Source organism: Parus major, chromosome 14 (assembly GCF_001522545.3).
Source record: "Parus major isolate Abel chromosome 14, Parus_major1.1, whole genome shotgun sequence".
Classification (NCBI taxonomy): Eukaryota; Metazoa; Chordata; class Aves; order Passeriformes; family Paridae; genus Parus; species Parus major.
The window spans coordinates 10,249,189-10,273,257 of NC_031783.1; the positions used below are offsets into that span (position 1 = coordinate 10,249,189).

At 43.1% G+C, this 24,069-nt stretch overlaps 1 long non-coding RNA gene across 3 annotated transcripts in view; it reads right to left on the reverse strand.

Moving 5' to 3' along the window:
• Positions 1 to 478: 478 nt before the first annotated feature.
• The window catches only part of LOC117245156, a 100,927-nt gene continuing 77,336 nt past the window's right edge, over positions 479 to 24,069 (reverse strand). For all 3 annotated transcript variants that reach the window (XR_004499481.1, XR_004499479.1, XR_004499480.1), the window contains one exon: positions 479 to 637. This is a non-coding gene — a long non-coding RNA (uncharacterized LOC117245156). The remainder of the gene's footprint in view (positions 638 to 24,069) is intronic.

Consider the following 24,069-nt stretch of genomic DNA (forward strand, 5'->3'; position numbering starts at 1 on the left):
TGTTTATTTTCACCAGGGCACAGAACAGCTCTTCTCCAGACACATCTCCCATCCCATGACTCCCCATGGAGACCTCTGCCATTCCCACCAGCTCGAGACAGTGAGAGAAGCAGAGGGATTGAATTTAATGGCAAAAGAATAAAAAAAAAAGCTTCCACTAGAGTAAAACAGCCTAAACTTTGTACACAGTAAGGTCTGGTCTGTGCTGCAGTCTTGTTCCATCCAAAGCAGAGCATAAATGGTCTTCCTTTGCTAAATTGTCCACAGATATATTCTTTAATACCAGGAAGAATTCTCATGTTTTCCAGTATTGTACTGCCTAACCTTTTTTACCTCCTTGCACTGTATCTTTTAAAGTTGCTTTTTATTGGCAAAGACCTTTTTTTTTATTTTGTGTGAGTTCAGGCCTTGCCAATGTTTCAGTGCTATTGCTAAGTCCTGCACATACTTAAAATGATAGGCTTGAGCCATCTTTGATGTGAAGCCAAATGTGTTTTAATACAGTTATCTCTTTAAAAGCAGTATTCCCCCTCCTTCTTTGCTGCTTCACCAAAACAGAGCAGGCAGGAAATTCTTCATCCAGCTTTCATTCACAGGCTGGTTTGTAGTAGTTGTTGCAGACAACCAGATCCAAATCCTGTTGAAAGCAATACAAAAAAATCCCATTAGCTTGCACCAGGCCCAAATTGCTTTCTGGACCTTTATCTAAGTTGTGGGAATTTCCAAAATATTTCTAAGGTAACAGCACTCCTTGGCTGGCTGAAATTGAACCTTTCATTTTTGAGGAGATGGTTCTTTAAGCAGCTGGATAAAATGCACTGGACACCATGCTGAGGTTTCTAAAAGCTGAATGGAAGGCCCTAATTTTAAACCTGTTCATTACCAGGTAGGGTTTGGTATGTCCCTGTTCCCCTTGGAGGAGGATCTGGGATTTGGCACAGGAGAACCAGTGCTGGGCTGCCCCATTTTCTTACTCCATCTGAACTGGAGGGAGGGAAGAGAAGGTGCAAGTGATGGTGATGGGAGTGAGAAATTCTCCTGTTTAGTGCAGAAAACTACTCACTGTGAGAAAAACTATTCAATTTTCACATAAGTCAGGTCATAAAGGGAGCCTGTGTTAGTGCAGAGCCTCAGCAGCACAGGGCTACCCCCAGAGGAGAGGGCCTAAGCAGTGAAAAACAAGAAGAACCTCCTGAATTTGGGTTTTACACTGAACTGGGAGAAGTTTTAAATGTCATTGTCAGGAATCAGAGGACATCAACAATCTGCTCATAGAATAAAAAGAAAAGGATGTCAAAGAAAGGGTTTGTGGCATGGGAAGGAGGAGAAGTGTCCTTAAAACCATGGTGTAAACCCTGGTGTTTGCACTCCCTCGCCCCAGCAGAGCCCAGGCCCTTCTCCTTGCTCATCCAGGTCCAGCTTTCCAGGCTTGCAAAGGCTGGAGTTACTCACATTCTGATTTTTGGTTGGGATGACAAATTCCCCTTTATTCCCAGGGTATGTTACTAAATCACTTTGTGCCACTTTCAGAGTGAGTTGGCCTTTTCAGACACCCTGTGCTCCAAGGAGAGACATTTGTATGAAAGTCTGTGCAGTGCATACAGGCATTTAGTGGGGAGATTAATATTAAAATACTCAGCTATCCAATCAACTTATGAGGTTTTAATGCAATGACTTGAGTCTAGATGTTAGAGTTCACTTAAAGTTCACTGACTATTATGGGACTGATGGTATATAGAACAGCTTAATCTTACCGTGGGAAAACTAAAGTCATGTAGGGGAAAATTAGGCAAGACATGGAGGATAAACTCCCATTCCTCTGAGAGATACCACGGGACATGCCAGAAAAGGCAGAGAAGGAACCATTTACTTCCAGAGCAGAGGGAAGGATGTGCAGTTAGCAGCACTTACAGTAGCCATTTGCCATCCTGAGCTGCTTTGTAGACATCTTGTGAAAACAGGGAGGGGAAAGGAGCTGCTTTATGTGTTTTTTACACAATGCAGAGGGGAAACCAGAGACTCAAAAGAGCTCTGTTTTGCAGGCTAAAGATTCTTGCTTCATTTACTGACAGGACCTTTCTCTGCATAAGAGGAGACCTCCCACACCTTAAATTACTGCACTGAATGGATTTACATTCTGCTTTATCCTCTGCATTCCAGCTCCTGCCCTTAGCCTTGTGATTGTGTGCATGAAAATCTGCCAGCTGCACATCCCAGAGAGCTCAGGTCACCCCCAGCAAAAGAAAACCCAGACCCAAACCCACAGGAAAAAAGGATACTCATTTAGATATTTCCCTCCCAAGGATATATCACTGTTTCCCTGAGTGCAACTAAAGTTGCAGAAGAAAACATTTGAGAGAAAGTTGGGACTAATGAAAACTGCACAAGGTTCTTTGGCTTCACTCATCTGGAGAAGAAAAGTATAGCTCTAGGCAAGCAGGAGCTTGTTGAGCTTGAAGAAATGTTACCTGCTTAAAGGCAGGTAAAATCTGGCATAAGCTGTTAATCCATCATTCAGGTTTTTACATGCCAAACTCCTGTAAATGTTTTTCTACCACATCCTGTCTCCTCCTTCCCTAGCTGAAAAATAATAATAATTTTGGAAGAGCATGAATTAGGCCTGTCATTCTTTCTTTTTTTTCCCCTTATCCTTGAACTACATCATACAAACTCACTGTCTCTTACAGGACTTAATCCTGCACTCCTAATCAGGGGACAAAATTCACCATGACTTCAGCTTTGACACTGCATTTTCATTTAGAGAAATTTTTGGCCACGTATTCCTGGCCATCATTAGGATGTGCTCTGCTCATCTACCAGTGACCCAGAGCAGGATTTCCAGCAAGAGATCCTGCACACCTTCACCCAGGCAGTGGCAGGGGGGAAGGGGAAGGGAGAGCGAGGTTGGTGTTGGTATGAAAAACAGGGCAAGGCCAGATTTGACTTCAGCCTCTGCAGAGCCAAGTGTTGACAAAGCAGTGAGCCCTTGCCAAGGCATTATTCTGGATGAACAGCCCCTGACAGGAGGTTTCAGCACAGCCCACAGCACCATGGATCCCTCGCTGTGCCCATGCTCACTGGGGCAGCACTGATGCTGCATCCCTTGGACCCCCACATCTCCTGATGTGTGCATACAAATGCAGTCTGTCTCCTCTGAGCAATGAATAATACAGATTCTCTGAAGGATTTAGCACCTGTTTTAGTGCTTAGATTTTCATGTTTGCGTAGGGATGAGTGGGGTGGGCTCCACTGCTCATTGATTTAAACCAGTGCATTATTTCAGGGCCAGCCCCACCTTCTAATGACAGTTTCAGTAGCTCTGCAGACATCCCCATCTGATCTCTCTGGCTTTACAGGCTCTGTTCCCCTTTGCAGAAGCTGTCTCACAGCAGAGGTGCCACACCAAGCCCAGTGGCAGCCCCCTCTTTCCCAATCCCCCCTCCCTGTGGTTGTCATCCCCCACAGGTCCTGCAGACTCCCTGGATCCCAGCTCACCTCTCCAGATGCAGGCAACAGCTGAAGCACGAAACACCTGGACTTTGCAACACAATTCTGCTGCGAGCCAGACACTGAAAGAAATATGCAGATCTAACAAAACATCAGAGCACCTGCAGGTTTCTTGATCGCTCCTCATCATTCCTTGGTCAGAGTCCTCAAGGGGGATTGCAGCCTCTCCAGCTGCACAGGGCTTTCCCATCTGCTCACCCCTTCCTCAGCCTCATTTCTCTTTGCTTAAGGTCTTCTCTCCTCTGTAAGATAACTCTGAGGATAACATTCATTTCCCATCCTGAGTCACTAATTTTTCCCAGTTTCCAAGGATGTGACCTGGTATTTAGTGCCACACTTCCACACAAGGCATGCTGCTTTCACTGGGGAACTCCCCAAGAAGCAGCACCTCCAAGTGCTCACATCATCACCCATGTGTAAGGCTTCTGCCACCATGAGGAGATAAAGACTGCAGAGAAATCCAAGATTCCCTCATGGAAAACACTGTTGGCAGAGCTGTGTATACTCAACCTGTGTTTAGATTCTTTGGCTTGTCAAGCTATGCTTCTTCTCCATGAATTTCATTTTCCCCAGAAGTAACAAAGTTATGTATAGCACCTTTTCAGTGGCATTTGACGTTTACCATATCTATGGAAACACGAGCTGCCTCCCTGATTTCCTGTTTACTGTGCCACATCTCTGTGGGACACACAATCTCACAGAGGCACTGGGCAGTGGCAGAATATTTTCCTTTTAAGATTTGTATGCACAGAAGAGATCATTGACATATTCTAAGTTTAGGTCTAGCCCAGGACCAAGCTCCCTGTAGTGCCAGTGCAGCCTCCAGAGAGCAATTCAGGATACCTAAGCCAGAATTCCTAAATTAAGCCATGTGAATGCTTCCCAAAGTGCCAAGAACTCCACACTCAGCATAAGGAGAGATCCCAGCATGAATGAACCAAGAGGAGCCATTGACCTTAAGAAGACCAGGATTTTCATTCACAAATTTAATGATATTTTCTTAAAATCAATTCTGGGGGTTTTTTAAAGCCACTTATGACCTTGCTTCAGAGCTTTATGAAGCTGCACAGAATAATTAAGCAAACAAATCTAGTCCCATGCTAAGTTAATTACATGCCTTGTGGTTTCATATATATTTTTCTCCCTTTCATAGTTACTTTTTAATATGCCCCCATATTTCTTTCTGACTTTTCTGTGTTACTCCCTTTAGTCTTCAGGAAACCCATTATTACTCAGGGGACCAAGTAATCAAATCAGTCTCACTGAGTGCAATTAATCTCTCCAGCTTGGAGGCTGGCTGTGAGATGCTGTTCACCTTTATATTTTCCCATTGCCATGGATCAGCACAGCTTCCCCCTAAACCCCCTTGGTCCCTCTGGTCCCTGTGACATGTTGGACCTGAGGCCAGGAAGAGTTTTCAGGGCTCCTGGGCAACCATGAATTGGCCCCCCACATTTAACTGTGCTGAGGAAGGAGGGAAGAAATGGAATAATTCAGTATTTCAATGACACCCTTAATTAGGCAAATGATTTATTTCAGGATGGACAGATTAATGATAGTTCTATTAAATGTGTGGATTTAAAATGTTAATATTGCAGCAGAATTATAGTTAAGTGCATTTTTAGGCATCTTGGCAGAGTCATGATTTTGGGGGCAGAGCTTTAGGTCTGAGCTCAGAAGACCAATTCTGGAACCAAAAATGGTCATGTGTGCTACAGAAAAATAGAAATAAATAAACCTCTTATAAGTAAGAGATTTAAATCTTCCAGGCTATATACCTTGACTTCAGTGAAATTCTGACAGTGCCTTGTGGTACTCTTACAAGCAAATTGGAGAAACAGATTGAAATAAACTTATGCAAGATGGGAACACAAAGTGTGAAAAGCTGTTCTCAGGAAGACCTAACTACAGCTTACTCTTAGAAGAGAAGTGCAAGGGTTAGGAAATTGTAAAAAGTCTGTTACTGATCTTTAAATACATTACATAATAACTGGTACAATTGGCTAGATGATATGCTTAATAAATTTGGAGATGGCATCAAGCTAGAAAGTCTGCAATGTGCTGGAAATTCATAAAGATCTTATAGTTTGGGGAATGGCCAAGAAAGGATGAAACTCAATAAGAACAAATAGAATTTCCTGAAATAAATAGAAATAATTGATTGCAAAAATGCAGGATGTTCCTGACCATCAACACACCAGTCCTCCCTGCAAGAGCCTGAGGTTTATAGGGCATCACCAGTTAAGTGTCAGGAGTGTCCCTGTTTTACAACAAATGCACTTGAGGTGTGGTACCCAGGAGTCCTGTCTCTAACAAGTACAGCCACACCAAACCATTTCCACCCACACCATGCTGGAAAACTTTGTCCTATTTTAGTAGTACAATTTAAGAAGGATGTGGGCCACTGGCCAGAGGACAGCAGGGGTGACCAAAGGTCTTGAAAACGAGGATCACTGGAGTTTGAGGCCTGCTTAGTCTGGAGGAGACAAAGTCTTCAAGTATAGAGAGAGCTACAGGGGTGGAAGTCACAAATTCTTGCTCTTTTCCATCACAAGAAGAATTGTTCAGGAGTGGCAGCAAGGGACATCCTGCATTGGGTCATTTGCATTAGGAAAATGGCAATTTTACCCTTCCAATGGCAACGGTAACTGGCACTGGAAAAGATTGTCTAGGGAAGCTGTGAAGTTCCATTTATTAGAGGTTTTTAAACTGCTAGCAGAGTACAGGGGGAGAGTAATCCTCCCCTGGGGCAGAGGGATGAAGTAGATGAACCCCTGAGGCCCCTTCCAGCCTTTCCATGCTTCTATATAAGTAAGAAAAAAACCAAGTGAGCATGGGAAAATATCCTGTAGCAAAACACTATTGATCCAGTCCACCCAGCTTTAAGGGATGAGTCAGAAATTAATTGATCTTTAAGGAATTTTGAGCAAAAATTGTGCTCTTGCTCCCCTAAAGGTGTTACATAGGTTTTTCATAGACATGTAGTACTTCTAAATTATTCCACTATACTGTTGAAGCGAGTGGGAGGACAGTGGGAATGTGGAGCTACTCTGTGGAGTGGCTACAGCCTGGGAATTTTAGCATAAAGAAAAGAGTCAAATTCTTCCCTATTTAATTTCTCAGAGCAAAGCAGGCCCATGCATTTACTGAGGGGACACCCAGGTACGAGGCACTTCCAGATGGCCCTGCCTGAGCCCCAAACACTGCAGATGTTGGCAGAGGTTAAAATCATCTGCAGGGCAGCTCATTTCCCCTTCTCGAGGGACCCTGAGCCCTGCTCAGCAGGCAGGGCTCAGCTGAGGCTGCAGGACAGGAAAACTCTGCCCTGGGCTGGCTTTAACCCTGGGGAAGAAGCTGCAGAAAGTCTGGTCTGCTGATGGAGCAGAGAATAAATAGCAATCTTTACTTGGGGGAGTATCTCCTCCTGCTTGTTGGTGTATGTACAACCAGTATTTGAGCCACTGCTGAGCATCTGACAACAATTAGACAATTATTCAAAAGTGCTTAACCTGGCAGACATTTATGAGCAGAACCAGCAGTAAAACTGGTCAGGCAAGCAGCAAATGGAGGGGTTTACAAGCTGCTGTATCTGACCAAGGGCTGTTTAGTACCAAGGATGCAACCTTTTTCTGCATTTCCCTTCAGTCAGATAAAAACTGAATGAAACAGGAATATTTCTGATGGCACCTTACCCATTGGGAAGGCTTGGAACCCATTCTGAGTGGAGCTCCTGCTGCTCAATTTGCCATGAAGCTAAATATTAAAGTAACAACTCAAAGAAAAAAGATTATCCAGGCTGTTTAGAGGCAGCAGCACAGTGACCACTCAATATTTGTAGTGTTCTTACCACTCCTATGGGACTTTAGAAATCTCTTGGTCGTGCAAACTCATGCAGTTTACAGAGCTTTCTTGATTTAATGGCATGTACATTCTGACAGCCATATAGGAAAGTGCAGCACAAGACAGAAGGAAAGAGAATGTTATACAAATGAAGGGACATTCTGAAACAGGAAAAAAAATAAGGGAATAAGAGAGGGGGGAAAAAATCACCTTTCAGAATTACCCACTGCAAAACTGATGCTCCTTATGTAAGTGAAGAGCTTGCTGCATTTCAGGCATTTAATTTTTATTTTGGTTTCTTTCTGCAGCGAATATTTATAGCCCTCTCTTTCACTTGCAAGAACATCCAGTGGTATTTTAAAAGAATTTCAGTAAGCAGTGTGTCCCTGTTAATATCCACTTTGCAATCAGTTTTTCCTCAGTTTTCTGAGAGTTATTTTTTCTCAGAGATGGCAAATGAAAATTTCTACCAGGCTGAGATGGATCTGTCAGATGGGGGTAAGCAGAGCATCGTGTTGACAAGCCAAATGTATTTATCTGTATTTTCATAAATTTTTAGTTCAGGTCATATCAATATACAGGGAGGGGATGGGAAATTGTTTTAGGTGTATTTTGCATTTCTTAAATGTCATGTTTTGATGCTGTTCTTCCTTATCCTGCTGCTGGGGGTACATGGAGGCATTACTGTGCCACCCCTTTCCACTCAGGGTGTTCTCTGAACGTGCACCAGGCATCACCAGAAAATCAGAGAAGTGCAGCTTGGACTGGCTGAGAGCACCTCTGAAATCTGAAGCTCACATGTTTTTGTGCACCTGAAGAGCAGCTGCCAGTCCACAGAGGGTTTTTACATCCTCTGGAGCTCAGGGCTCTGGGAGGGCTCGGGGCTCCTCGGGGGTTTGAGCACAAAGCTCTGTGTGAGTGGCCACGCTCATGGGCAAAGCTGGAGGTAAAAACCAGAGCCCTGTGCCATTGCCCCATCAGTCAGTGCCCATGGAAAGCACTGCTGGGATAATGCAACCCCTGTCTGAAGCTCATTCACTCTCTCAGACCCTGAGAGGGCTGGATGTGCTAACCCAGACCTTTCCACAACCCATTTACAGCCCTGCACAGGGCCAAGTGTCCTCTCCAGACCTGACAAATGGTGCTGATAAATCAGGTTTCCTTTCAGAAGGGGGCAAGTTAAATAGCATCAAGCTATTATCATGGTTATAGGATGGCTGTTCTGTTTTGGAAATACAGTAAAACATTTGCAGTGTTTTAGGGAGGGCTCATCCCTCTGAGTTTTACCACATTGAATGGGATAAATAATTTAAACAAACATTTTGAACAGTTTTGCAAAATGCATTTAATGAATTATTCAATGAGCTCTATTTGATCCTCTTCAGACACAATAGTGCTGTCAACAGCAATGCAGAACTTTCTAAGTAGGTCTTAAATATTCATTTTTCCCCATTTGAGAAATAATGTGTACTCTGTCCTATCACCCATGTTAGCATGTCTTAGAGATAAATAGTTTCACAAGTTGTCATCTCTCCCTGTATTTGTGTTAAACTTTAAATTTAAGATTAGATTATCTTTTACATATATTTTTTTTTTAAAGATAAGTGTAGGGAAATGTTTGCTGTGCCAGTTAAAACCATGTCTACAATGTAAAAGTGAGTGCATCTCTGCATTCGAATAGTTACATAAAAACACAAGAGAAACAATGGAGAAGGAATGGCATTCCTGGAATGCAGTCCAGATGTATATGGGCTGGGTAAGGCCAGATAAAGTTTTAGAATAAACTCTGCAGTAATAGTCACTTAAGACAAAAGGTCTCTAAAGCTCTAATTGCTGATGAAATCCTAGGGTCTTAAGGGGAGATGTCTGAAATTTGGACCAGAAATGAGTGCTGTGTGATTTTGCTGACAGATAGTGAAAAGAATTGTGGCTGTTGAAAGGCAAAGCAGGAAAATGAATATTCCCCAAATTTTGCATTAGAGGTGAGAAGCTGCTGGAAAGGAAGCAAAATTCCCCACTGGCTTCCCTGGGGATCAAGATTGCTCTAGATTGACTTTAATATCTGTCTGATGGGGGCAGTTTGATGCAGAATCCTGGAGAAAGGAGAGCTAAAGGCACAGAGTGGGACAAAACTGTAGCACTAGACTTTACCTTTCATTTTTCTTTTACCAGCCTTTTACCAATCCTTTTTTCTTTACCTGTACAATAAAGCTCAAAGCCAAGGGAGTGTCCCCATGCAATCATTGCTGGCAGGGGGAAGGAAGAAAAAGAGGGAGAATGCCCCACATGCCAGCTCTGATTCTGTGGTTCCTGGGCTGGTTTTATGCTAGATCTCTCTTTTTCTGACTCTGCAGCAGCACAACAACTCCTTTGGGATGGAACAACTTGGAAACCAGCACAGCAGCACTGACTGAGGCAGTGCCTTGTAAGAATGCTGGGCCTTGAGAGCCAGAATGTGCCCCTGCCCAGCCAACAGCCCCAGGCATCGATTTTGGGAGCCTCAAAGGCCTCCAGTTCCTTGCAATAAAATAATGTTATTCTACAACCTGGTGAATTCAGGTAAAATCAGCCCTGACACCTCTGCACTCCTCTGGAAACAACTGGCATTGGTTTAATGTGGTACCGCTGGCCCTGACTGTGCCATATCCTGTTTTCTGTATTTCCTTCCCCTGCAACATCCCATGAATATCAGATGGAGAGATCTGCTGGATATTTGGCTCCTACCTGCTGCTCAAAAGCCAGAAAGGAACTGGAGCAGGCAGGAGAAATCTGACTCAGAGTGGTGTAAGGGGAACGCTTCCTTACAGGAACAGTAATGCTCTTTACAACGCTCTTTAAAATATTTCTTAAAGAAATATTATGGTAATTGGAGACCTTTGGAGGGGAAAAAGTTTATTGTATAGATTCACATACAGAAATGAATTTATGCATCAAACAATGGGCACGTTGGATGTTATAAGAAAGACAAACTTACTCATGACAGAGCCCATGTGCACCTTTTCAACTCATATTTTTCTAACTTGAAAGTTTCTGACACCTGTTAGCCTTTCTTTCTTTACAAGTATCTCTTCTTCCAAATACAACTGAGTTAAAGAAAAAAAAAAAAGAAGGAAAACATTGCAGCTTTTACCAAAACCTCTCAAGTCTGTATGTGATGTGTTTTTCTTTTAAGACAAGGTGGAACTTTAAAGCTTCTGAAAGGAAGTTAGTTTAACCTCAGCATCAAAAAGCTTTGTTTGCACGTTAATGTACCAGGGTTTATTTGAATTGCAAGGGCACTACAACTCCTGCAGTCTAATGGCTTAAAAGAGCCTGAGGATGCCAGACTCCTGAGGGCCTCTGCTCTCTGTCTCAGCTGTTTTGTTTTGAAGTCACCCAAGACTGCTTCAGAGCCACAAAGGACCCCAAATCTCCCACGTCACCTTCGTCTTGCTCCCAGGTGAATTATTATCCTTGCTGGTGTAACTCTTGCTGGATTTAAATGATGCATGACTCTCCAGCAGCCAAAGAAAACTGGAGATATCCCCCTCCCTGTACAGCAATTTTCCTAACTAGGTAAACAGCTGCTTATTTTTTATTCTTGCATTTTACTAGGATTTGGATTAACAGCATCCAGGCCATGCAAAGAACATCATCTGCACAAGTGGTTTGTGGTTTGTTTGTTTTTTAATTGGTGTTTTCAGGCAGCAAAAGGACAAAGCAACAGTGTTAATTTCCAATGCATGTTAATTCTGAATTTAAATTCATGTGTCTATAAGGTACCTACAGGCTGGAATGCTTTTCCAGAGTTTCCACATTAAAAATCCCATTATAAAACTCATAGGGGTGATTATATATTAATTTTCAACCCAGTCCTTTAGTAATGAATACAAAGCAGATGTAACACTGATTTCTTCATGCTTCAGCAGTTTGCTAGTTAATACAGAGAGGCTTTTTTGCCCCCCAGAAGTAATGATATTTCTTGCTACTTTTACACATTTATCTTTCCTGTACACGATTCTCGATTCTTCATCCTTACAGAAATGTGTCAGACAAGCCCTTGCTGATGGGAGACATTGGCTACATTGTGGATATGATGTACTAATCGAGTTTTTGTGCATGAATGAACACATGTAGGAGCTACACATTACATTAAGTGTCCCCTTAATATCTTCACTGGAATGCTCTGCAGCAGCTCCTTTACCCTGCTCCATGAAAAAATGTCCAACTCAACAATTTACTCCTGAAGGCCATGCTTGACATCCCCCTCCACTTAACCCCAAATCACAGGAACCACAGTCTAAGGTAAGAGGGCAATTCAGTCCTGGTCCTCAACAAGTCTTAATAGTTCCTTTTAGCAGCAGCGCTGCCAAATGTGGTCAGATACATTCCTGGGCAGCCTGGAAGTGCAGTTGGCTGCCTGCAAAGCACTACATTGGCATCACTGAACCTTTGGAATTTTTCAAATGCTGCAGGAAAAACTCAGGGGACAAATAAAATAATAATAATAATAATAATAATAATAATAATAATAATAATAATAATAATAATAATAATAATAATAATAATAATAATAATAATTTTTAAAAATAAGAAATAGGAAAAAGGAAACAAAGAGGAAGAGGAAAAAGAAGAAGAAAGAAGAAGGAAGAAAGAAGAAGATGAAGAAGGAAGAAGAAGAAGAAGATGGAAAGAGAGGAAGAAAGCCAAAAGATGAAGTTAAAAGATGCCTGTGGGACAAACTTCAGGACCATCTGGGCAAATCCTATTGAATAGGGTTGGTAGTGAGATGTTGGTGAGCTCTCACCCATACAGCTTGTCTGAGGAAGAGCCAAGGGCTTTAGCCCTGTTAGATCATATTTAGAAGAAATATTTTAAAGCAAGAATTAAACCAGAAATGTCAGGAAATATAACATCTGGTGCAGGACTAGGGAGTATTTTAAAGAAATGGAATGTCAAAATAAATGTCTTTGTATCTCTATCTTCCTTAAGCATAAACTACTGAAAAGCTCTGTCTTATTAGCTCACAGAACTCAAGTTACAGCTCGGTAAATTTATGGGTCTGCTGCCTTTGCCGTCTTCATTCACTATCAGTCCAGCTCCAGCTGATTCTGGACTGAGATTAGATACAGCCCTGCTTTCCATCTGTGCTGATAGAAGAAGAGGAAATGAAATGATTTCTACAATCTTGTAAATCCATTTCCCTTGCTGTTTATCGAGGGGTGGCGAGGGCAGTGACAGAGGCAGATCCCCAAGGTCACCCCATCACACACCGTGCCTGCCTTTGAAGGGCTGCTCCTGCTCCCTCCTGAACCAGTTCACGTGGAAAAAGAAAGGCAATGAAAACAAAATGGGAAAGGGAGCACAGACGTATCCAGTGTTGCAAAAGAAAATAACAAACCATGTCAGACTGCTTTGTGTTCCCTTCTTTAAGAACATGCATGTTCAAACAGGCTCTGCTGAGGTATTTGCCTTGCTTGAACTGAACAATGGGGAAGGAGCTCCTGTGTGAGAGGGGAAGCTTCACTCAGATTTGGATCACAGACCTCTCTTTTAAATCAGGAGGAGTTCTGAGGGGGTTAAGACCTACAGAAATTGTAAGAGATCATTCCTAATGTTCACATCAAACTCTATCTCCTAAGGAGAACCACTGTGTAAGACCTGGATCTGCTAGAGCATGTGCCCTGTTATACTTCTGCATGGAAGTTATTATAACCTTTCTGCAAAGCAGATTGCTTTCCAGGTATTCCACCCTCAAAAAAAAAAAAGAATAATTGGATAATCCAGGATACTGAAACCAAATTTTCCAAACCTCTACTGATACAGACTGCCATCTATTTAAAACTCTGCTTCATATTCCATGAGATTTGTTTTCAGTTCCCGGTGACAACAAACTTTCTTGTGAAGTCTATCTGGGTCAAGCTTTCAATCTGTTTTTATGAAAAAAATTTACTTGAGAACGCTGAGATGTGATGAATGTGAGCTTAAGTATCTGTCAGTAAAAGCCAATTCATCCTTCAGTACCAATATGGATTCAGTTTTGCTTGCAAGTTGCACTAAAAGCTGAAACACTGATTCTTATACACACACAGGGGGGAAAGTGCAAGTTTGCAGAAACCTGGCACTAAAGCACTTAAATCTTCAGAGTTGGTGGAGTCAGAGATGCAAAGCCAGAGCTGGAGTTCTATATTGTCAGAAGCAAATCAATACAAAAAGATGAGCAGCTAAGATGTGCACAGATAAATGAGAAAGTGAAATGGAAGTGTCCAGGTGCTCCACTTTGAAAACCAGCCCGTACAATCCAATGGATTTCAATTGTTTCCTTGGCCACATGTTCTGCTGAAGCAGATGCTTGCAGGGCCGGGAATGCAGTCAATAAATAGGTTGGAAAGTGTGAACATTGTACTGTAACAGCCTGCAGGGTTTGCTGGCCAATGCAGACAAGGTGTTTTGGTGTTTTGCTGCCTCGCTCCCCAGAAGGAAGGGCTGTGGCAGCAGCACCTCTCCTGCCTGCTGGGATGTGTGTGCTCACTCCCAGCCCTGGAGGAGACACACACCTGCTAACCTGGCCCCCAGGACAGCCAGATCCTGCACACATCACCTCTGCCTGGCTTTCTCTGCAGCCAGAAAAGGTTTTAACAGGATAAGGACAAGGGGACAGCTCGTTCCCGTGTGGGTGAAGAGTATCCCAGTGATCCATGTGCAGGCAGATAAATAGCAGCTGCAAACTCTGCAGACACCACCACAGATGGAGGTTAGCAACCTACGGGTGTCTCTTTCAGTTCTGCAGGAGAAGAAGAAGAAAAGAAACCTTGTGAATTGGAGGAATCACAGTGAAAAAGGAGAAAATAAACACCGAGGATGGAAAGATAATTATAAAAGTATGTTGGATGCAATCACAGCAGTGAAGCTTTCTCATCTGTTAAAGAACACAAAGTAAATGTTCACTTCAGAAAACCACCTGGGAAATGCCAACAAAGGCTGCTATAACACCATGTCCTTCCTTTATTTGCAGGAGCATAAAGACCTTTTTATCAGACATTCTAATCTTGCTTAGCATTTAATAGGACAGTGTGCTGGGATATCCACTCTGCTATTTACTATTTAATTAATTTGACAGAAGTCCAAAAATACTGAAGGCAAAACAGTGCATCAATATTTACTGTACTGATTCACTGGAATTAAAATACTGTGAAAACATAACCGTGCACAGACACCGTTTGTCTTGGCAAATAAAATTTTTTTGAAGGTTCATGTTCAAAACACAGGTTTGGAGTAAAATTATCAGTGAAAGGTATTGATCAGGCTGTTCTGCTCCTAGCTTTGTCTGACACCACAAAATATTTTGAACTTCATTAGCTATGGGATCTTAATGATCAAGCCAAGGTTATGAAAACAAAGGGTTACATTGATAGCTAAATAAATATTGCCATTAACACACTTGAATCTGGAGTCTCTGTTGACCAAAGCTGGACATAGAAATATTAAGTGAAAGATGGAAATGCAACACTGGTTTTTAATATAGCAGAATCTTACCAAATTGTTTCTGTGCCATACATTCTTTTTCTCTAAGCAAGTAGAAAATGCAAGACCTGGGGAGTGAAAAACCACATCAGGGTTCTGCAAAAGCCAAGTGAAGCATCCAAATGATGGAGAAACTGGTCTGAAGGATGCAGAGAATGTGAACAAACTGTGTTGAGAATCTCCATGCTAAAATTTTTTGTTTAAAAGCCACTCAGAAACTCCTCTTTTAATCCAGGTTTTTGTCCAGAGTACTGCAGTCTGGGTTTCATTGTCAAGCAAGCATTACTCATTAACTGCAGAACAGAAGTTCTGCATGGTCAAGCTGTCCCCAAACTGAAGTGCCAGAATCAAAAAACACCTGAAATTGAATGCAGAATAATAATACAAGAAAACACAGCTCTTTCAACAGCTTGGGGGATGGACAGTGGGATTTAATGAAACAGTGAAATCCAGCAGAAAAGGGTTGGGTTTTCAGTGACCCTTACAGAAAGGATTCTTGGAAGAATCCAGCCAAAAAAGAGTCTTTAGCTAAAGTTCCATGAAAAAATATGGCCATGACCACTCTCTAGTTTGGTGTAAGCCCATCCAGTCAGCACTCTGTCACTGAAGGCACAGCTACTGCATTGCTGTCTCTTTTCCATGTGCTGACACAAAGGTGTAAAGGGGCAGGCACAGTCCCAGTGCAGGAGCAGAGGAGCCTCCAGCTCAGTGGGAAGGGGTCCTGAGCCAGGATGGCCAAAGATCAGGGTGCTTGTGAGAAAAAACAACAACTCAGGCTGAAGGAGGGTCACTGGTGAGTGCTAGAAGACAATTCTATGAGCCTGAGAAGTAAATGTGTGAAGAAAGGGGCTGACCAGCACAGTATATAATTGTTAATCCACCCCTCTCAGGAAGGCAGGTATCAGGAGTGCATCTCAGACCTCTTTTAAAACAGAGGGGGAAAAGAGGTAAGGAAAAGATAAGGTATCAAGAGATACAAATGTTTCTGATTGCCCAGCAGAAATGAGCCATTAGACATCAGTCCACACCTCTGTGATGGCCTGATTTTACCTGTCAGTCCCTGCCTCTGTGGCAAGTACATGTCAGTGTTTTTCTTGGTTCATGTCTGTGAATTTGGGCAGTTAAGTGGGATCTAAATCAGGTCAAGGGAACGACAGTTCCCCACTGGCCTGGCTGGAAACCAGGATCTGCAGACAGACAGCTGCAGAGCACAGGGGAGTGAGCTTGTTTAGCACATTCCTGAGGGGCACTGACTATCTACAGCCATTCTCAAGTGGCTCTCCTCAAGTCCAGCCAGGAATGTGCTGATGGGCTGTACAGGTAGGGCCAGCCTGGCTGAGAGGATGCAGGACCTTCAGGGCACTGCAGGGAATGCAACGTGACCCTCCAGCCCCTTGGAGAGCTGGAGGGAGAACCTCTGCCATGGGAAGCACTGCAGAGCACTGCTACCCCTGAGAATAATTTGCTACCAGCTCCTGAATTAAGCATTTCACTTCTTTGCCCCCTTGTACTTTGTGTCAGGGACAAACCTTGTGCGTTCCCTTGAAACAGAAGAAGGTGAGAGAAGAAGAGAGGGATGCAGGAGTGCCATGGAGAAGGCAGCAATCACACCAGCTGGGGAGGTTCTGATTTCACTCCTCCTGTGGCCTGGGCTGCAGCAAGCAGAGTTTCTCTCCCTCGTGCCAGATCACCGAGTCTGAAGGAGGAAATAGGCTGGTTGAGAAACTGCTTTTCAGAGAAGAGCCAACATCCTCCAGTACGAAACACTTGGAAAAACTTTGCATGAATTAGCAAGTAAATGTGAGGCTGGAACAAGTAAAGAGGGACAAAACTTGTCAGTTTGTCATTTATGCAATAATCCTGTCAAATGTGAGATTTCCTGAATAGGTGAATTTTGGCTTTGTTTTTAGAAGGGAGGAAGGAAGAGGCTTTTTTGTGCTGCATTTGTTTTTGGGTTTTTTTCAAACTGGAGAATCCACCCTATTATTTCTGATCACTTTTCACCTTCAGAATGCCACATGGCAATTTTAGGATCCTCTGTGAGTGTCACACTAATGTGCAGCTTCTGAACATCCCTATTTGTTTTACTAACAAGGACAGCAGATAAATTCAATATTTGTTACATATTCAGAACAGCCTCCAATGCCAGTTTCAGTTCTTCATGAATTGAAAATCTGGCTGGAGCACAAACCAAATAATAATCCTATCTTTTATGAAACAGCCTGCATTTTTTGCCATCAATCTCCAACCTGTTATTGTCCTGGGTCTTGTACAAAAAACTTCATTCCAAAAAGTCCATTAGTCTCGAGATGAAGTGTTATGAAAAGATAAAGAACTGCTCAAATTACAGTATGCTCTAAAAAGGTTTGTCCATTTTCTGATTCGGGGAAAACTAAATTCACCTCAATTTCATATGTTACTACAAGAAACACTGAAAAACATGCACTAAGCTGGTTTAAGTGCCAGTCATCTTATAGCCCTACAAGCAAAATGTAAATACTTCTAAGCATAAGATATTGCAATTATAGCAACAGAATGGGGACCCAAAGCAAGAACTGGAGCTCTGCAGAGTATAAGAAATGGCACCATGATTGTCACCCAAAAAAACCTCTTTGTCTGAGGGTTAGTGGTGTCACTGGCAGGGCTCAGAAATGAGTCCAAGTTTTCAGATTTAAAGCTGACACAGGAAAGCACATATTTTCTGATCTGTGAAGTCAGATGGAGGAGCTGTTATCTGAAATACTGCACAGCGTCTGAATAATCTGCCAGACTTGGCACATCCTGCCTCAGGAGTCCAGGTGGGAAACTTTACTCTAAGAATCAAAACAAAATTCAAAAATACCTGTTAATAGTTCACCTAGTGCGTCATCAGCACCCCCCAAATAAAGGTGTTAAATACACCAATCTCCAGCAGTGTAACTGCAATGCCAGCTGGGAGAATCTGTAAGGACAGGTTTAGGGAAACAGGACATCCATCACCTGTCCTAATTAGAGCTGGATCAGGAGGTGGGGTGATGTCTCTCCATTAAATAAAGCAAGGAGGTAGAGTGGGTTGTTGGATGTAGAGTTAAGGAGAAATCCTGGGTGCAGCAAATGAAGACCATCCTGTGCAGGAGGAGTACCTGGCCTCCAGGCACTGATCAGGAGAGATAAGAAAGCAATTTGTGGAGAAAACACATCCCATATCCCCAGGTTCCAGGGCCAGAAGGATCCAAGTTCTCTCCTCTTTAGACACTCTAAAGCTTTTCTGGCAGATTCTCCCTCCCATCAGCCTTGCCAGGTTAAACCACTTATCACAAGCTGCAGGGGAAAGTTTCCCCACATTTAGATCTGGCACGAGAATTTCCAGCTCAGAATGATGGAGCTGCTACAGGGGTAGTGCTTATGAGAGCAACATCCTCCCAGATGGCCTCATAAAACAGGGAGAGGATGAACTTGTCTCACTGACTAGGAATTGCCAAGTAGGCAGAGCTAAAGATCGAGTTCTAAAAAGAAAAGGTCACATTGCATCACAGAAGTGCCTCCCTCCCCAGCACAATAGACAGCCTTAATCCTGCCTCCCTCCAATCAACAAGGGTTTTTCCAATGGCCTGAACAGCAGCCAGATCAAAATTTGACAGCATCATCTAAAGCCAGGCGAGATAATAGGAAACTTTCTAATCACTGGGATGGGCTTTACATCCCTGGATGACTAAGACATGGATATATGACTGGACAGAATAAATCACAAAAGGGATAAGAGCACAGAGCTGCTGGTAAATGATGTGACACTAGTTTAATATTATGATTTCTGAGGTGTGCAAGCAGTGATGTCTTCCGAAAAAAAAATTTGGAAAGCAATCAACACTAAGGTGAAGTTTTGCTTCCTTTCAAAGGTTCATAGATGACAAAACCAGCTCAAAACTGCCAGCAGCAGAACAGAACCACACAAGATTCCTGGTAGGATGAGTGTTAATGGCCTGTCCTGCCCCAGAGAGACAGAGCTGAGCTCCTGTCAGAGTGCTGGCCATGGGAAAAGGGCACACATCCTCTTTGGGGGCTGCAGAAAAGGATGGGTAATGCACGATGTGAGCGCTGCTTTCCATCCAGACACCATTCAGTCAAATCAGTACCTCTTGTAAGAGGCTGAACAGCTCTTTGTGCTACTCAGCTGTAAAAATATGTGCTGTTTAGAGACAAGACTGTAGGAGTTTTTACCAAAAACCAAAAAAATTTACTAAAAAATAAGATAAAAAACAAATATCCAGATAGCACCCCCTTCCTCTCTCCTTTTTTTCCCTTCCCTACTGAAAAGTGTGATCCAGTGCTATGTGATATGGGTTCAGCTTCCACACAGCCAAAAATTTCCAACTGGATATCAAATCCTGTTAAATCCAATGGAAAAATAAGAATCTGCTTTTAACCAGTGCTGGTTAACCATTGGAACATCTTCATTTGGGCTCAGTATATATTTGCAGAATTGTAATACATATTCCTCTGACAACCTGTTAATATCCCAGTTGGGAAGGGTCTAGAATAAAGTTGAAAAAAAAATAAAAATAAAAAAATCAATCATTGATGGTATTCCCAGATTCACAGAAATGTGTTTTCAGAAAAGAATCTGGTCCTCCAGACAGAGCTGGATTTTTCCTTCAGCTGTTTCCTGCAGTCCTTGTGCCAAAATGTTTAATCCACTAAACCCAGCTTAATTTCTTTTGGGCAAAGATACCCTGAAATCACAAATCATACCCTTGTGGCTGACATTTCACATTGTAGCAGGGTGTTTTAAACCACAAGGGTGACAAGGCCAGCGCCACTAGATTCAAACACATTTCCTAACAGCCTCTGATTAAAGATTTGCAGTTTGACTTTGTGGTTTCTGTTCTGGTTTATTTGGAATACTTTAACACATAGGGCATTAGTTGAAATATTCTTTATCAGCCAGCAGCTAGTTCAAAGCTGAAGATGCCTGCTGGACAGGCAGGGTTATCTCAGCTGTGCTTTACACACAGGAGTTACAGCTTGTGCTCACACGGGAACCTCCCCACACTGAGGCAGATGCAACATGACTAATAGGCTCTTCATGAGTAATAAACTCACCCCAGTTACAGCACATCAGTCAAATCAAGTATTGCTTTTCACCAGACGTGACACACCGTGATGTGTAAGGCTGGGAATTTTGAAAGATAAATGTTAGTGATAGACGACACCCTGATGCAACAGCTCAAGATGCAATTTTGAGTATCTCCAGGGTAACCAGATGGAATTTCTGCTGGGAAGCCTTGGGCCAGGATCTCTGCTGAGCCCCTGTGTAAGCATCAGGTGTTCATTAGGAGGCTGATCTGCAGTGCCCGTGTCATCTCGTTACACAGGGATGTTTTCAGAAGGTCCGTCAGACAGGTTGGTTTCCAAGATTATTGGGATTAAGGTTTGAGATGGAATCATGCCTCAGGTAAAATGCTTGCAAAGATCAAACCTTTGAATAGCTTTTAACGAGGATTAGGAGGTGAATGAAACAGGAAGGAGCAGAAGTAAGCAGTGAGGAGGAGGGTTGGCCAGCGTGGCTCTGGAGCAGGATGTTCCTCAGTGGTTTTCCCAGCCAGGCAGGTCAGTGAGCTCTGGGAACAGAGGGTTCACCTCTCATGTCATGAGAAATGAGAACACCTGACTGAACTTGACAGCAATAGCTCAATTACTGCCATAAAAAGGGTGTTGGAAGAAGTAGGAGGGGGTCAAAAACTAGAATCAGATGTCTGGTAATTTTCTGCCATAGCCATGACCCCATTCTACCACTTCTTCCACCTTCCACCCCAAAGTCTGTCATTCCAGGTAGAGGAATACCACCTGTCCTTTAGTATTCACAGCCCAAGCTGTGGGAATTTTGGCCTCACCCTTGAATTCCAATGCACAGAGCCCTGCAAATGAGCTGTAGAGTGAGGAGCTGAAGCTTTATCATGAGAACATCAATGTCAGACAGCTTCAAAACTCCTGAGTTTTATGTGGAAGCCTCAACTCTTTGGCATTTGCAGACCCTCAGCCCCAGAGCGTAGAGTTTGGACTGGCACTGGTAGGCAGTCACTGGTTTGCTGCTAATTACAACCTCGAGGTGTCTGTGAAGATCACTCTAGCCTGTGGTATTCATGAAATGTGCAGAGTGAGAAATATGCAGGCTGAAGGGAACATTTTCTTCTGACCTTTACAAATTTAAATGGTGATACGGTGGTCACAGTGATGGTCAATTTGTGTTGGGGATTCTTTCTTCATTTTTACTGCTTCTTGATGCTGTAAGGCTAACTGGTGTAGAAGTTAATGGCAAAAAACTCTCCTAAGCTGCAGTTAAGTATGACATAATGAGGACATCAATTAACTAAGGGCAAGCATTTATGTTTAACTATGAAAATCAGTAGCATTCAGTGGTGCATAACAGCAGAGGGAAGACAGTCTTCCAGACCATTATTCCACTACAAGGTCATAGTGTCACAGCAATTTCTTAAGTGTTCTGACTGAGAAAATATAAATTTTCAGTAGAGCTTTTATTTTGGATGTTACTGCACTCATAATGTCAGAAAAGGCAATTAACTTTTCATATAACTCTATAGATGTGACTCTGCCTTCTCAGCCTTTATTGAGGCTGCAGATACAGACCACGGCTGCCAGCTGACATGACTGCCTAGTCTGGAGGTAAATACACACTCTATTCTGATATTTACCAAGAGAAGTGGAAAAATTATCTACGGGTTCATGTATTTATAAAGCATCTCACAATCTTAGAAAGGGAGCCAGGGAGAAATCTTGATAGGAAGAAGAGATTTATGGATGTTTCACCCTGGCTAAGAATCTGTAAGATGATGAGGTAGCAGAAAAGGCGATTTTGTTGAGAGATGATTTCCTTCAGAGAGACCTTGCAGGCACAAAACAGAGAAAAGCCAGGCTTTTTTTGAGATATGTGAGATGCTTCACCTGGCCAAGAGGCCAAGCCACAGCTGGGAGAGGCTGGCAGACCCTCAGTGTCCAGCCCAGTCTGTGTTCTGGGTAACTAAATGTGATAAAGACAGTGACAAGCTGGAAGGAGTTCAGCAGAGAGCAGCAAAAGTATTGCAAGGTGAGAGGAATTGAATTATAGGGGGAGATTATAACAAAAAATGAAACATTGCTCCATAGCAGGTCTGTGCCTAGAGCAAAGCTTTACACATACAGGGTTGAATTGATTTATATTAGCAAATGTTTAACTTCTAATGTCCTCATTCACTTTGCATGGAACATTTTGGTCCTAGGATGATTATAAGGAAATAAAAGAGAAGGTTTTGCCTCTTATCAGAACAGGTTCTTCATGGATTAGCAGCAGGAGGAAGTCAGTTTGTTTCTCACAGTACAAAAAGCTATATCCAGTAGCTGAGATTTCAGAGAAATTAAGAGGAAAAAAAAATCATGCAAAGTGTCAGTTAAGGTCTCAAACACTAGGATTTAATTAAGGCCTAAAATCAAGGAATGTTTATCTACCAAAAGGTTCACTGGCCTGAAGGAGACCTGGTCATGGCATAGGCTGAGCAATGTATCCCAGTTACACCTAATTTGTGTAAAAGCAGTGTCAACCCTGCAGCAGAAACACAGCTAAACACCTTGATAATGATAAAAGCAAGAAAAACCACAACAGAATAGAAGAAAATATCAAAGAGACAGGGAAAATGGGGTCTGCAGCACTCACAGGTACAGGTGAGTAGGTACAGCCCTGAGCAGACAATGTGCTTTGGGGCTAACAGGTCACTGGGCTGAGTATAATAATAGCTTATTTCTGCAATCCACTGCTGAGCTTCTGCTCAAACACTGCTCACACAGCTCTTAATAACCATCTCAGAGCTCATTTCTAAACCAGATCATTTTGTAAATGGAAGTGTACCACAACATGCCATTGCAGGTGTCTCAGTTGTTCTGAAAAAATGTCCACCATGAGAGAAACAAGTGTAGCTCAACATCTAAATAGCCCAGACAAGCACTAACAGCCAGAAAAATGCATAAAATTCCACTTGCAGCAGCTGCCAAAGAAATAAAATAAATAAAAGCAGGCTTACTTCACCCATTAAATCCATCAGCCCCTGGGAGACCCATTAAAAACCCTACTCTCAACACCCCAAGGGTCCCACTCCCCAGGATGTTATGCACTGTGGCCAGAGCTGCCCTACCCAGAGAACATGCAGAGGTACCTCCTCTCCCTCCCTCTGTGGGAACTGAGCCCCTTCACCACAATTTTTTCTCTTTTCCCTCCCTGTACTCTGGCCAAGCGTCCTGCAGGCTGCATCTTCTCCACACACCTCATCAGGGGGGAGGTGGTCATGGCCGTGCCACCCCTCCCTCCACATCCAGAGCTGGGAGCTGGAGCTGGAGGTGTCAGACCTGGCGGGGAGCAGGGCTGGCAGCCTGCTCTGCTCTGCTTGGCTCACAGGAAAGAAAAGCTCCGTGGGTTTGGAGCCCTTTTACAGGAATCCTACAGGCTGCAGCCCCCCAGGAGACAGGGGCGTTAGAAGTACCTGGGAAATGAGACCCCTGAGTGGGACGGGTGTGGGACTTGCTGTGAATACATTTTCCACGATTCTGGGACATTTTGGGGTAGGATAACCTTTAATGAGCTGATGCTGACACTCGAGGTGCCAGACACCCTTGCACCCAGGCAAAGTCTCCATCCTTCACTGTTCAGGGACAGTGCCACGTGTGACAGCTCCAGCCCGAGGTGACACCACTGCCAACTGGACTTACTCAAGCCTGTGCTTGTAGAGGTCTCCAGTTCCTGGAGAATACCTTCTCTTTGTGCACACAAACTCCTGTGCTCATCCAGATAGGGACTACAGGACATGGGGGAATGGTTATGAGCCTGTCTCCTGATGTTTTCATTATGTTCTGTATAAGAGTGGTGGATTCCTGGTTGCTATCATGTTTTCATTAGGTACCTAGAGATAAACACATAAATCAAAGCAATGTTTCCCATGGTGCAGGCAAATCAAACCAGCAATTATTTTCCCATTTCATTTTAAACCACTGAACTCCTGTTTTATCTCCAGATAATGATGAATGTGGTTCTGACACCAGAGGTCCACATGCTCCTGCTCTATTTCTTCACCACAGAGCACAAATAAGTTACTTGTTAATATATGAACTGTCATGTAAGAAGCCACAATTATGCATGATTCACCCCTACGAGCTATGTAAATCTGTGGTGTGTGTATATGATAACAAATGAGTGTTACT